We start from the raw sequence: 17247 nt of genomic DNA, 5'->3' as shown, positions 1-17247 counted from the left end.
ATATAAGACTATACCAATCACAGCTTTTATCAAAAAAGCAGGCCTGCTATTAGGGATAATCACACTAGAATATACCAAGCTACAATTCATATTCCAATTAAAAACGATTGATAATTAACATTTATTAATAAATCGTTTGAAGCTAGTAATACAAAAACATAAATAAGGAATAAATATAGTAAAAAGGCTTTTTACAAGAATCCAGTAGCTCAGCTATCTTATTCCAGAGATGCAACACTCAAAATTACTCCACCCGCATTTTTCGAATAATTATAGAACAAATCCAATGGAAGGATTAATCAAAGAAGAAGTAGCTCAAACCTTCAAAGAGTAGTGACAACAATTCTTATTTAAAAACTACACGATCTTTTCTAACAGATTAGAATAAATTATTGATTATAAACATTATATTGGCTATGGATATATAATATATCGTAATGACACTCAAATAGCCTTTGGATTTAAGCAGATCCGAAGTGACTTATATATATTCGATATAGAAATAATAAAAGCATGGTGTGGATTAAAGTATTTAATTACTATACTTGAAGATCCTTTGAATAACTGGATTTGGATATATATTAACAGTACTGTGAGGATTCATAATAAGTCCACTAAATCACTTATTAATATCTTACTAAATAAGGGATATCTTGATGACTAATACACATATAATATGATCTTATATTATAAAATCATATTATCATATAGTTGTATAATAGTATCTCTTATCAAATTGATTTATAATGGAATAGAATGAAATGGAACTAGATGGAAGTATATAGGAAATATCGCTAAATTGATTGGTTGTACTTTCTTTTTATTATCTAAAATGATTCTATAAGATACGATTTAAATCGATCTTATTTATAAGCATAGAATATACTGGAATTTCATTATAAACTATATAAACCTAGAATATTCTTTAAAGAAAATCTAGGAAAAAAGCAAGCAATTCATCTCAACTCAGCCTAGCTCTTCTAAATTGACTTCAATTCAACTCTTATTCTATATATTCGATTTATCCCTCAAGCTTAAACTGACTAGATCTTCCACTATCATTATAATAATACTATTCCTTATTATTATAAAAGCTAACCTCCAAGAAGTACATCGGTTATCTAAGGCATATACAGAAACACACCGCTCACAACACAATAAGCCTTTCACAAATATCACAAAGCAATAAAACAACTCAATATTAGAATAAAGTGATCACCTGGATATATGGAGATCGAAGATAATAAGGAAGCAGATCACTTAGCAAACGCAGGTGCAATTGGATCTATGAACCAGACAATCGATAAGCTACCAACAATTAGTGGGGTCCGAACGATTGTTTGTTAGAAGTACCTACATACAGAATCTACCTGGTGGGAAGAGATGAACTCCTCTCTTTCTGCTAGCTATAAGGAATGGTTTTCTAGATACAATACAAAGAAGCCAAAGGAACTAACTCTATTAAAAGCAGTCTTACATCGATTGATAGTTATAAAAACAGATCACAACAACTATATTACTTATTATTAGCGATTTGGTCATTAAAACAACAAGTTGGACTGCTTATACGATAGTACTAAGGAATTATATCACTTCTTTAAATGTACTATAAACAATCTAAAACGTTCAGACTAGCCCCTTGCCCCTATAGAAATGCAATTTAACAAGCAGGCGATCATATATATTAAGAAATTCTTATATACACCTAACAAGCTTATTCAGCTGATTACTGACTCAGAATTCTATACTCAGATCTGTTCTAACTATTAAAGAACTTTTAGAAAGCAATAATCTTTTTAATAAAGCTTATTACTTATTCCTTATAAACTTATTACTCAACTAATTATTCGAATATATTATATTCTAAAAACTGTAAATCCAATATATAATACAAAAGCCCTATTACTCAGCTAAATAAATAGCAACCTACTCTCGCTTTTTCTCCTTTATTATAAAGATCGAAGCTCATAACGAGCCTATCCACCCGAAAACCAAGCTTTACCTCAACAACAATTCGGATCAAATATTTCTTTCTAGAAATAAAAGCAGATTGCACTTGTAAAGGAGTGAATAACCCCTAGTATTGAAGTTAAATTGCTAAATTCGGTTGCGACGATCATGCTGCTCAAATAGTTCCTTATCTTAGCACATCTAAATACCCTTAGGGAGATTCAAAACAGATGTTAATTAATATAAATAAAAAAAATAAATAAATTAGATAAACACTCACACTTATATTTATTAGCTAGATAAAGCAGATAACGAGATTGATTAAACGATTATTTAGGAAGTCGATAATAAATATTATTTCCCTTACCGGAAATATAATTGTGTATACAGTTAGCATAAACCCAGTTATCCTCCTGAATATATTATTCCCGCTATAGTACCATCTTTTTTGATAACCTCTTGTTTGGAGATTTTTATTTGTTAATATTAACAAAGCCAATACTTTTGTAATAGAGTATATCGAATTTGTGATTAGATTAATTTTAATATAAGACCTTTAGAATATCTTTCTCAATTATTTTGCTATCATTTTTGAGATTACAAAAATAATATATTGTTGTAATCAATTTATTAGCAAACTTCTTTTTGTAATTATCAATACAATCGATTAAGAAATTGTATTTTTTCTTTGAATTCTGTCTTGGAAAATGATAGAATGGATATATCTAATAAGTATATCAAAAATCAACCCTATCCTCAGATATATTATCTTTGATATTTGTAATTATATTTATTAGATAAGCTAACCATAAGTTAGAAATATCAAAAGAAAGTTTCATTTATATATATCTTTATCGTCCAATCTATCTTCCTTATTATCCTCCTCCTCATCAACAGAATTACTATTATTCCTATTACAACTCGACTCCTCCTTTTTCTCAACAGGATATTTACCTCGTACAATAGAAAAAGCAGACACCCTCTTTGCCACAAGCTATAAAAAAGCATATTAACAAAGCAAACACAAAAGAAAAATAAATAATTTATTACCACATATATATCCTCCCACTACTTCAACTGTGCTAACAACAACTTGCTCTTGCTACTATATTTTCTTGATGGTATAGAAGGTATATTGATTATTAATCAAGAAATATAAAAAAGATAAATAACCAGAAAAGATTTAGAAAAAAGAGGGAAATTCGGGCAATCTATATATTTTGAAGGCTTTGTATTATTGCTAAGCTATAGAACGGTTTTCTCCGTTTTTCATACATCTTCCCGTTACGAAAAAAGCAAAATTTGCGCATATACCTGTTTACTATATTATGCTATAATATAAACAACGATGCCTCATTGGGATTGCTGATGTATTTACGGATTAGATAATTGTGAAGCTTGAGGGCAAGCTTTTTCGAAAGGGGGGGTAATATCACAAATCGCACCTAATCGCAGCTGTGATTGCTTATATGCATGCTTGTGCATGTGTATGATCACGTATACATAGCTAGTATATAGGAACACTCTATAAATGCTTTGCTCCCAATTCTGTAGTTATAAATTCTAAGGATAAATTGTACCCTGCTCTCACAGTTCTTCTAAGGCAAAGTGTCACACTATATTACAAATAATTATAATTCAATCTATATTTCTGATATTACCTTATTGTTATTATTATTGTTATTATAATATTGTATTTCTGATATTACTTTATTATTCAATTGTATTTCTAATATTACTTTATTAAATTGAATTTCCTTAATCTAATAAATTAGAGACCTATGCCTTTATTAAAGTCAAGCTAAAAAATCATCTATATCTCGATTAATATTTTTAGGAGAGTCAATTAAACTAGGTGAAAGGAGAATGGGAAGAGTAGATTCGAATCTATTAGATAGGGAAGATATGGAAACCAAAGAGCCGAATCTGCCAATAGGCGAGAATAGGCTTAATATAGCAATTCGGTTTTCGAATACAAGTAGTAATAATATTGATACTTGTCTTCATCTTGGTATACTTTTTATAGGCGTTGTGCTCTGTATGGGTATTGTATTTTGAATAGATATTGAAAATGCTATTACTTCAGATTGAATAATTGGTATTTTGAGTTGATTGCTTTTAGTATAAGGAGTGTTAATATTCTTATTCAATACTAAAGGACTACCTGATCAGGTTATTTGAACTCGAGATTGAGTATTAAATTCATTTCCCCTTCTAAATTGGTTTTGTTGGAGCACCTAGTGTGTAAGAGTATTATTCAAAGCTATACGGGTTGTATTTAGTTGCTCTCGTACTAAAGCTAGTATTATTACTCCCGGTGCTTTTTTCGAAGCAACCTTTTGTTATTTAGCTTCTTCTCTTGATTTCTTTGCTTCAATTAGTATTTGCCTATATACTGTATACAATTTTTCAATTTCGGGATGGAATCCTTGAAACAAAGATACTAACTTATTCTTATACCGATCAAAATATCGCTATGCTTTAAGATTAGGGACTTTCTTATATAATTTGTCTAGAGTCAACTTATTCTATCAATTAGATAATTGAACTTGTGGCTGTCGATAATATAAATCCGTTACCTCTTAGCATATACTTTTCTTCATAAAGTAACTGCTTGGTAATACAAATTATTGTTGATTAGTTGCTACTTTTGGTATTTCAATTTTACATTATTTTTCTAATAATTCTAATGCAAATATACTTAAAGTACCCTTTCAAGATTTGGATATTGATATAACCTCATTTAGTAGCTTAAATAGAATGGGGAGAAGATCTGGATTACATTTATTACAATATTTCTCTAACAGAATACTTTCTCCCTTCTCTTCTATTACTAAAAGATTTTCTTTAAGATAATCAAGGAATACCTTTTTATAGCATAAACTATTACAAATAGTTAATTAAACAGAAAGAACATTAATTCTTTAAATTATCTCAGTTTTTGTTTAAATATACTAGCCCTATGAAGTGGAGTATGCTATATTACTATTAGTAATATCATCTTTAATATCGGTTTCCATATTAATCTCTTTTTTATTTACCAAATCCTCATTATCTAATTGATTTTCCAGAGCTTGTGAAGCTTGTAATTATCTTGTTTTTTGATAGAATGGTAAGAGGTGCCTTTTTATTATCTTTTATATCGAAATAGGAGTTTTATTTATATTAATATTAGATTTTTCTATTCCTATAGAATAATATTTATTAGAATCAAAGCAAAAGTATAAAATAAATATATGTGTAGTACTAATATATTCTGGTTCTTTTCTTTCTTGTTCTATTTGTTATTAAATCTCTATTATCAATTACTTTCTTATATTCCAAAAAATAATTAAATCTATACCAAAAATATTAATATCTATAGTAAGAATAATAATAGTAGTAATGATATAGGTAATTGATATTACCTTTATGAATTCATTATATCTTATTTTTTAATTCTTTATACTAATCTTTAAATAAAACAAAATAATGATTTTTATAATACTAAAGCTTTTATTTCTATTTCGATGAAAAATGATATATCTTTATCTTTTGTTTTTTTCAAAAGAATATTTCGAAGGTATATTTTCATTATATCGGTTTTGTTCTTAGTATTTACAAATACTATAATCTTAGGAATCTTTTTTGAAATTGGATTTCTGTTTTTATTAATAGTATTATTCAAAAGATAATATAAGGATTTATAGAATTTGGTTTATTTAAAAAAAATAAGAATTATTATTAATAAGATATTTAAACAATCAACAAATATACAAATAATATGTATTTGGTATGGTTGAGAGCCCAATCTTCGAAATCCTTTCTCTTCTAAAATTATCTTTTAGCTTTTTGTATTCAAAGTAATAATATATCCAAATCATATAATTCCTTGAGGCAAAAGATGTTGCAATTGGCTCAATATAATGAATTTAGATCGAAATTCCTTTTATTGCAAAACAAAATAGTATTTGTCTATAGCTATAAGTCCAATATTAGATTGCAATTCAGGAGATGCGAATGCATCCCTAAATTTAGATAAAGCTATCTGTTCAGGGCTTAATAGGATATGCGTATACTTCAATTAACAAATTTGATCGATCATATCAGCTTCCTCTTTTAATAATTTGGAATTCAGAAAGCAGGATAACATTCTAGAAAGCTTTTTGATATCTTTGAATTACTTCTCTTCAAGCTTTAATAATAGAACTATTTGGAAAGTAATCTTTCCTATCAAAATAGAAAACAAATAAAATATCAAACTCTTTCCAAATCCGGTTTTAGCAATACAAAGAATATTATTCTTTCTATAAATTAAATAACGAAAAATCCGGATTTGTATAGGCTTAGATTTTCGAATAGCAATAGAATCTAAAAACCAAAGGATTCTTTCAAGACATAATCTAATAAGCTCCTCTTACTTCTCAATATATTTATCTGTTTTTTCTTTTTTGATTATTGTAGGTATATCCTTTAATTCAATTTTATAAATTTGCTTTATATATTTGTCTAATCCAATTATCGATACTATTGGTATACTGGATGTAGTTGATGTAATCCTATGGTTATTTCTAAACTTTCTAGATTTGGCCCATTTAGAATATTCATTAGCTTTCTTTTGTTTTGAAGGTATACTGGTATAATACAATACTTCAAAGTAGTGGCAGGAGTTCGCAGAATATATGAGAAGTTCTTAGGAGATGATAGAAGTTCGTAGGAGTTCTTATGAATTGATAGATGTTTGTAGGATATAATAGATATCAATAGCAAATTGAGCAGAAGCTGATAGGAAAAAACAGAAGTTTCCAGAAATCAGCAGAAGTAAATACAATAGAGTTTTTTTGTTTTTTGAATCGATTTTCAATCTCTACATTAGATATACACTTCACTTTCACTTCATTTCACTTCATTTTTATTTGAATTTATTTACAATTCATATAGGAAACTTTATCTATACTCAAAAGCAATCTCAATATATTATAAAAAAAGAAATAATTATTATATTATTGTTATTACCAAAAAATAGCATTCGATCACTTATTTCTCAATAAAGATAATATTAATGGAAATATAAATGATACAATGGGGTTACTAGAATCAAGGAGATCTTCAGGATATATATAGTTATATAAATCAATGGGTGGAGGTAATAGATTGAGGAAGGGGAATGATCGTTGTTGCAAAATATTGGTTTTCAAAAATATATATTTTCGATATATATATATATAATTGAATAAAACTATTATAATAAAGAATATATCAAAATAATGAGAAAATCCATTTATATATATTGAATTTACATTAAAGTAATATAATTATTAAGTGATTTATAATCTTTAATTGAAAAGTCGAAAAATAACGAATTGTTGGTTTTTATACCAAAGTTGGAACCAAATTGTTTCAGACTCTACAGTAATAAACCTTCGGGAGGCCTCTGTCTCGAAATCAAGGCCAAAAATTATGTAATCACCGTGTGGTCTGAGGATGAGATAACTTCTTTCGGTCCTCTCCGATAGGACCAGCATATCACGTGAGCTCACACCGTGACAAATAGCTTTATATATTTTTATAATGATTTCTTAAGTAATATTATCTGAACCAGGAGTTTTCCCTTGAATTTTAGTTGAATAAATATTCTTTAATTCGTTTTTAAAAAGATCAGGCTATTCCTATTTATTGGATTATTAATATTCTTTTTATTCAGATTCAACTGTAATAAAAGATTGAGAAAACAAAATAATTCGAAAAGCAGAGTATTTTTTCTTCAAAAAAGATTTTTAAAGCAATATCAGAAATCCTTTAATTTTGATAATCCTTTATATAAGCCATTACTTTGAAAATAATTTGAGTATTCTCTTTTTCTAAGAAATCGTTCCAATAATTCTTCTTTACTGTTTTAATAACTTGAAAGTATCTGTTTCTAATAATTCGATAAGCTTTTTTTAAACTAATATTTTCGAGATTGAATTCAACTTATTGTTTTGCTTTTCCTAATTCTTTTCAAAGAGCTTTCAATTCAGGAGACCATCATAGCTTAGCTCTTTTGTTTATTATAATCTTCGGAATACAGCTTTCCATTACTTTTTGAATAATTCTTATAAATTCACTAGTAGCATAATTCAATTTGAAACAATATATATTATTTTCTTAAAGGAAATCAATTGAATCTTATATAGTTATTGTAAATATACTTAGTTTGATTAGAGTAGGCGAATATTTGGCTTTGAATTGTAGAATAGATTCAAATAGCTTTCAATTAACTAGCTTTATATAATATCTGATTATTAGCTTTTGATAAGGGGTATTTGAATTCTCTTTTCCTTTTAATTCAAATAGAATCCCTGAATGATCAAATCCAATATTAGAAAGTATTGCCAATCTTGTATTCTTGAAGAAATACTTTGAGAAGCTAATATGAGATTGAGTATACTTGGATTTGTTAGATTAGTTCGAAAGAAAATAGTAGCACCAGATTCATTCAATAGACTTAGATTTTGATCTTCAATCCACTCTGCTAGTTAATCGGCATTAACGCTTTTATTTGAAAAGGAATTCCATAATAAATAATAGAAATTGAAATTGTCTAATATTATTATTTGTTGATTAATCAATAAATTGTAAAGGAACCAATCAATTATATATCCTTTTTCCTATGCTTGATCTGCTTCGTTATATATATTAATAATTTGAAAGGTTTCGCTTCCATTTTGATAGTTTATTATCTGTATATCCGGATCTATTAGCAAATAAAAGACTAGATTAACTATAGTTCAAAGATCTTTGAAAATATATAAAAGGATTTAAGGTTTGAGATTGGGATTAAAGTTGAAGAGAATTTATATAAAATTGGAGTATATAGTTAATCTGCAATTAGAGAAATTGATTCCATTTTTTTGAATCCAAAATTCCTGAATTAAAATCAGATCAATATTAAGCTCAAAAACAAACTATAGAATGTTTTCTATAGTTTGGAAGCTTTTATTGAGATTTATTTGAAGAAATCTAATATTATTATAACATATTGATTAATACTGTTGGCTTTTTTGTTGAATAGCTTTGAAGATTTCGCAGCTTTTAGAACTAGCTATATGATTTTCTTAACAATTAGAGCATTTAATGATAATATGAGAACAGAGTTTTCCTTTTAAGTTGCAAACCATACAAAGATATATTACTATAATGTATTTGCCTCCACACAATCCACAAGAAGGGTCTTTTTTGCAATATAAACTTTGATACCCAAAGCCCTAGCATTTTTGACATTATATAGTAGATTTGGATTCGTAAAATTATTCTACTCTAACACTAGTATCTACAATATACAACCACTTTCGAATAGCTAATTCAGCTTCTGATTTTGAAGCAAAAGCTATAACAATAGCGCTGTCTTTTTGATAAGCTCTTTTGACTATTAGAGTAAACCAGAAGGGAATTCCTATTAGCTTGAAATCTATATTGAAGATTTTGATTTCAATTATAATCAAATCCATTCCTTTAAACCCAGAGAACTCTTTTATAAAGATATTGTAAATAATAACCCTATACCATTCTTAATCTTTTTGAATCCTTTCGAATTTGATAACATTTTTCCAGATAGCTTTCTTTTCAATTAAGAATTGTATTATAAAGGGATCATTAATAATAATAATAATATTATTATTAAAAGAAAGTATTACTATAACAACTACTAATCCTTTGATTCCAATTTCCTGAAAAACTTCATTAATCTTATTTCGAATCGTTAAAGGCAAGAAGGTTTTAGAGTTAGGGATTTCTGGTTTAATTAAAAGTAATCGTTTTTGGATAATACTAGTCTTTTTCTCTATTAGAATAGATTTGTTACTTTTTCCTTTAGTAACTAGATTCCATTCCCCTTCTTTTGTAATATTAGCATAAGAAGGTTTTGATATTGATATTGTAGTACTGGTGAGAGCCGATTTGATTAAAGCTTTGGTTTGAGATTCGATTTTCCGTGTAGCTGTTTTCAAGTGATTGATTTGGGATGTGATGATTTTGGAAGCTGTAGTGAGATTTCCTTTTTCAGTATATTCTCTAAAGATTTCTAAAAGATCTAATAGCTTAAATTGCTTGTTATATGATTGAGAGAAAGTGGAAGCTAAAACTATAAGATCCCTAGCTTTTAGAATAACTTCTTTAGGAGTGATTAGATCGTTTTGGATTTTGAATTGTTTATTTGGATTGATAAATAGTGTAGTAGAGTTTCGCTTTTTGTTTTGATTAAAGATTTGGGTGATGTTGTTTGGCTTTTGAGTAATAAAAGGATTGTTAGGTATACTGAAATCTTGTATTCTGATTTCAGAACTGGTTATTTGATTGATTGATGAAGTAAGACTTGATAATTTGATTGGGGTTCTTCTGGAATAAGTAGACAAATTTGGGGTTGTAAAAAGGCTGGAAGTGATTATTGGATAGGTATTTGGTATTATAGATTGATCTGGGGTGGTTTCTCTTATATTTATATTTAAAAGAGTATTTAGATTAGTATTTGAAATCTCTACATTTATATAATCGGAGTATTCCATATTGATATTGAGATTAAATTGTTTGTTTTGAAATCTTAGGACAAAGTTTTTCATATGTTTTTTTGTATATATTTCGTATTTCGAAGTATTAACAACAATATCACAACAATTATTGGCCAGAATCACTTAGAGATAATTGTAATGGAATTATATTGATAACTATGATCTAGAGCGATCGTGAGAAGGTCGTATTTCGAAGAAAAAGTTTCCTACTATTGAAATTACAATACTTGTTATAGAATAAATATTCCCCAAAACAAAACCTCTAGCTTGCTATACCCATTACCAATATCAAGCCGACCCTGGGAATATATTACTATGAACTATTGTAGCTTCAATAAAGATAAATATGGATATAATAATATATTTGTTATTATTGATTGATTTAGTAAACAAGCTATCTCCATTCCTTATAAAAAGATGATCGATTTAATTACAGCAGCCAAATTATATATTTATTATATTTATCACTATTTCGGTTCTCTTCTTTTTATAATATCCGATTATAGATTTCAATTTATATCAAGTTTTTGGAAAGAATTTCAAAAGATTCTAGGTATTAATATTTATCGTAGGTCATGAGCTAGTATATGAGTATATAGTATATAAGAGGGAATAGACTAATATTAGTCTATTATGGGAAGCTGGCTCGTATTAACAACTAAATAGCTATGAAACACGTGATTTTCATGAAACAGTATATGATATTCTTATTTTCTTTTTCTATATTCGAGGGGAAAAGGCCTTATTTTATGCTTTTTCCTACTAATCTAGCTTTCCACTTTCGTTTATTTCTCGTAGATCTCTTCCTAATCCGGCCATTCCATCAAATAAAGCTTTTCTTTCTTATTCCTTATTCGATTTCGCTAGTACTATATCGATCTTATTATGAATGGATTGAAAGAACTAATAAAGAGCTAATAAAGAATTGATTTTCAGGCCATTCTAGGCTAAGAGCTCTCTTAAGCGACGATCATGTGATTTGATCATGTGATCTTGTGATTCGCTCTTAGTATACTATATGAATATAGAACTATATATATATATATAAAAAGATATATTATTATATTATTTTTTATATAAAAACAATAATATTAGTTATTCAATTACAGATTATTTTCAAACTAATAAACAAATTGAGATCTATAATCAATATCTTCAAAAAAAACTCCGACTCTTTGTTTCTTATTATCAAGATAATTGGTTAGAGCTCTTATTAATAATAGATTATATACAATTTATCTTATCTTACAATTCTCTTGGTAGTATTTCTCCATTTGAAGTTATATACAGCTATTCTCTACAAACCTTTTGGGATTGGAAATTCTATAATACTGAAATCAAGAATAAGCTTAGTATAAATAAAACTCGTATTGTAGTTCAACAATATTATAATATATGAAAACTTATCACAAAATATTTTATAAATGTTTAAAAAAAAATTCAGCTCAAAATTAATGTATATTGATAATCTGTTGATTTCAAAGTAAGCGATTTTGTATAGCTTGATATACGATATTATCGAATCAAATGCCCTTCAAAAAAACTAGATTTTCCAATAAACGATAAATTCCTTATTATCGAAAAGGTAGGATATTCCTTCAAGCTAGTACTATCAGATATAATGAAAATTTTTGATACATTCCTAGCTGAAAAGCTATGAAAAGCTATAAATAATCCTTTTTCTAATCAAATGAATAATCCTAATCCTCTAATCAATATTATTAGTAAAGAAGAATAGGAAATCAAATAAATTATAGTTTTGAAGAATACTTGTAATAGTATTTATTATCAAATATAATAGTATAATTACAATATTGATCTTATTTGGTATACTACTGATAACTTCAAATACTTTTCTTACAAACTCAAAGAGTATTATCTAACTAATCAAAATCTTCCTAGTCTATTTAAGGCATTATTTTAATAATTAAAATACTATGAAGATAGTGATGATGAGTATAATAATGTTATTAAAGATAAGGAGATGGATAAGTGCTTGAAGACAAGCTTTTTTTAGATGGGGGAGTAATATAATAATTCAATCTCTTTTAAATTTCTTTTTTAATTATTTAGCTTTTAGAATTTTAGCCTAGTATATAACTCATTGATATATATAGTTCAGAGCCCTTACAGTTCTCTTTTTATTTTTTTCTTTCTTTTTTAGTTTTAGATTCTAAGGTAGAATTGAATCCTTTTATGACAGTCCTTCACAAGATCACTCCTTATAGCTAATAGAAAAAGAGAAGTTTATTTTTTCCTATTAGATAGATTCTATATATAGATATTTTTAATAAACAATTATTCGGACCTCCCTCAAGAAGACTACTCTGTGTTTTCAGACGGGTCTGAACAATACGACAAACACAGTCACCGCGTGGGGTACGGCTTTGCAATCTATTGTGACAAGTAACAGATTGATAATAGCTACAACTGTATACACAAACAATCATATGTTTTTGATACTGAAACGATCAGCATGTGGTAAGGACTAGAATGCCTTCTGAGTATCATTGATTGTTCCTACCAGAAACGAATATAGGTATATATTGATAATACTTTAGTAATCTAGAAAATACAAAAAAGCATTATTGTCTTCTCTCAATAAGCATATCACAAATACTATCAAGCAATATAATACTATAATATTATAATCAAATAATCCCCTAAGCATATTAAAATTGAGAATAATGAAATAGCCAATCGCTTTGCTAATCAGAGTACAACTGAACCACTTGACCCTAGCCCATCCTGCCTCCCTACAGTCAGCAGCTCCCGTTCTATTCTTTATACCAAATATCGACACTCCAAGAGTAGATAATAAAAGGAAAAAAAAGACCTGATCTTCAAAATATATAATATATGAAAACCGGTATATAATATTTCGAAACCAAAAAGCTTTAAGCTTTCTCACGGGATATTATACAGACTTATAGCGATACAGACCAAATACAATAACTTTATAATCTATCATATCAGATTTAATTACGAAAATAGTACGAATACTTGTATATACAGGATTGAAAAAAGCCTACTACACTTTTTTTAATATTTAATCAATAATCAGATATATAGCAACTAGCTATTTACATTAAATCGATTTCGATTTGAATGGAATATAATAGTATATATCAATTACATTCTGTAAATACAATATAGCTTTACTGACCTTCTTATTAGATTCAGATTTTATATTAGGATATATTCAAATTATATAAAACTATACGAATTCCAATCTGCTCCAATACCTCGAGAATAAGTTCTCTACCCTAATCAACCTAAGACCTACACCGAATAGCTATAAGCACTCCAAACGCTTTCCCGATCAACAACAATCGATCTAATCATCCGCTAACACTTGAATAGTATATAAAACAAGGCTCTCTGAAACAGAACCACAAACCCTTAAACAGAACAGCTATAGGATCGCTATGAGCAATATTGAGTAGGGAAACACTAGAGGCAACAAGCCTCTAATTAGCTAATATTACACTACTATAAGCGGCTGGAACACTAGCAGCCTGTAGGCCCGCTCCTTAGTATGTCTAGAATACCCCTTGGGAGGTCAGATATTAGATGTTAATCACTATAAATAAATAAATAAATAAAATTATTCGGACCTCATTGATTATTGATAATTTATCGATTATCTAATTTATAAGTCCAATTATATTTGTATTTTCTAAGTGATTTGTTTTCTTGTTATCTTCAATCTTCATATATCCAGGTGACCACTTTATCCTGACATCGAGTTGTTTTATTGCTTTGTGATATTTATGAAAGGCCCATTATATTGTGGGCGATATGTTTCTGCATATATCTCAAATGATTGATGTACTATCAATATACATCCAGATCCGGCTATTCAAGAAATCTTCAAATATAATAATTAGATACTCCAATCCACGCTATACTCCTATCGCTTTTGTATCGAATATATATAAATCGCTTCAAATCTATTTAAATCCAAAGGCTATTTGAATGTTATTATGATATATTATATATCCATAGCCAATATAATATTTGTAATCAATAATTTGTTCTAATTTATTAAAAAAAATCATATAGTTTTTGAATAAAAGTTATCGCTATTATTCTTTAAAAACTTAAACTACTTCTTCTTTAGTTAATCTTTCTATTAGATTCGTTTTACAATCAATCAAAAAATGCAAATAGAATAACTTTGAGTATTATATCTCTGAAATGAGATAGTTGAACCACTGGATTCTTGTAAAAGACTCTTTTACTATGCCTGTTCCTCATCCGCGTTTTTGTATTACTAACTTCAAACGATTTATTAGTAAGTATTGATTATCGATCGTTTTTAATCAGAGTGTGAATTGCAGTTTAATATATTCTAATATAACTATCCCCGATGACAGGCCTGCTTTTTTGATAAGAGCTGCGATCGGTGTAGTTTTGTATACTGGGATCGCTCCAGAGAGCTAGATAGTTAGTACTTCTAAAATAACGCGTAAACTAGATATTCAAATATCACGGAGGTAATAGCTATGTCTAATGGTCACTTTGATCAGGAGATAGGTATATAGAGTGATAATAAACTAGATTGACTTGAGGTGTGATCATAAGGATCATACCTGCTAGAAAAGACGTGTAGAATAGGTAGATTTATTGGTATTAAGTGTAGTGCGTATTCTATTGAAAGCTATGTACAATCCAGTTGACTATATCAATCAAGATGATTACGTAATACGCCTAATGCGTTTAGCCTGCTTTCTAGACCGATCCTATAAGACATACGCCCTTGCATACATACTCTAGTTAAGCTAAAATAAGTTCTATTTCCGTATTCCTTTTATATATATCATAATAGCCATATAATATACTTAGTCCTCTTATTCTGTTGATCAATCAACAATCACTATGGGAATCCACCTATATGCCAGCTTATTATTATATTTAAATTAAATGAACAATAGAATTTGCCGAATTGATAGCTAGAGTATTTATAGTTTACTATTCTAATATAACTTTGCTTATTTTGAATAAAGTTAGAATATAGATTCTATCCTTTCTTAAGAGAGGAAAAGAGAAAAGACCGATCCTATAAGACAGGTGGTACAGCTTGCTATATACCAATTTCTTTTTGTAGGTTAAATGGAAGAGTGGACTTATAAATACCAGCTTATAGATTCTGATATTCCGATATGTTATCCTCGAATGATGTATGTAGATATCCGGTTTGAGATTTGAAAGGCTTTAAATAGTTGATATAAAATAATCTATGAATAGCTTTTCTATTGATTTGTTATAATTTATAGGATTTCTGATAATCTTCTATAAAACCGATAATGATAAAGGGATTATAATAGGAGGGGTATAGTTTCTTCTTAGCTGAGGCGCTGTTATACAATATGATCATATCTTCTGATTGGTATATAAAATTATCTTGTATGCCTATATCGTGTTTTTTTTTATTAATAGTTTTCTTCTAGTCAGATTGTTCCAGAACTTTCTATCTAATTAGCTTCTGGTTGTATATGAATTCGAAAACTTTAATATAATATATCTCAGAAGGGAACTCCTCATTAACATTCTCAATAATAAGAAGGTAATTCTATACTACCTTTTGTTTATGAAAAGGTTATTCGATTTCTAAAGAGCCGACTAATTAAAAACCGAATATAATCTTGTAAAGAAAATAATCTAAATATAATACTTCTTGTATATTGAGAGAATTAATATTAGCTTGAACTTCAAATAGCTAATCAGTAATATTAGATTCAATCTTTTTAAGTATTCTTTGAAATAGATTGTTTCCTTTTTCAATTATTCCGGATAACTTTTTCGCTTTAATAATTGTAGAAATGAGGAGCATACCGGATTTTTTAGAAAAACTGCATAGAGTCTTGTTTTCAAAATGTGTACCAGGATTGTGTATTCCTCTAATAGGGATTTCAATTACATTAAAAAGCCAGTCTAGATATCTAATAATCTTTGTTCCTATAATATCAACTATCAGAAATGCTTAAATATAATAAGAGAAGTAGTTAATAATTAATAAAATATAAATGAAATTGAAATATCCTTCTTTATCGAATATACTATTATCATAATCCATATTTTCAGTAATAAGTTCTATATTTATTAGTTTCTGTACTACAGACCAAATCATATTTAGAATCTGAGCTTTATTGACTGATATAAGTGGAAATAGTTCTATAAAATCAAATCCGATAAAAGTAAATAAATAATCAATCTTAAAAGATATTAAGTAAGAGATATACTATTGAATATTATACTTAACACACTTTAAACAATCTAAAATATATTGTTTAACATCTGAAACTAAATAAGGCTAATAATAATTTCTAAGCTTTTTGATAATCAATTTTATAATAAAATATTCTTTCTAATTATATATATATAATAGGATATCAGATATCTTGTGTTTTTGTATACAATACTTATCAATTTTATGGAATATATAAAAAAGTTTGTCTTCGAATAAGAAAAAATCCTTAGTATAGTATAGAAAAGATGTCTTTTCAAAAATAGAAATCCCATTGGGAAGTGTATTAGTAGAAATGTAATTGAATATATTGTAATACTACAAATCGTCCTTATACTTGCTTGAAACTAATTCAAAAGAGATATTGTTAGCAACAATTATAAGTTGATTTAATATTGTAATATCCAGATCATTTCCGAAAGATTGTGATGTATTATGATCTATAATAGCTTGAAGTTATTCGGTTTCATATAGGCAAAGAAGTTCTTTGTAATTATCAATTCTATCTTTCCAAACCTATTT

Source organism: Botrytis sinoallii (assembly GCF_014898435.1).
Source record: "Botrytis sinoallii strain Bc 23 chromosome Unknown BSIN_019, whole genome shotgun sequence".
Classification (NCBI taxonomy): Eukaryota; Fungi; Ascomycota; class Leotiomycetes; order Helotiales; family Sclerotiniaceae; genus Botrytis; species Botrytis sinoallii.
This window is presented reverse-complemented; position numbering follows the sequence as displayed.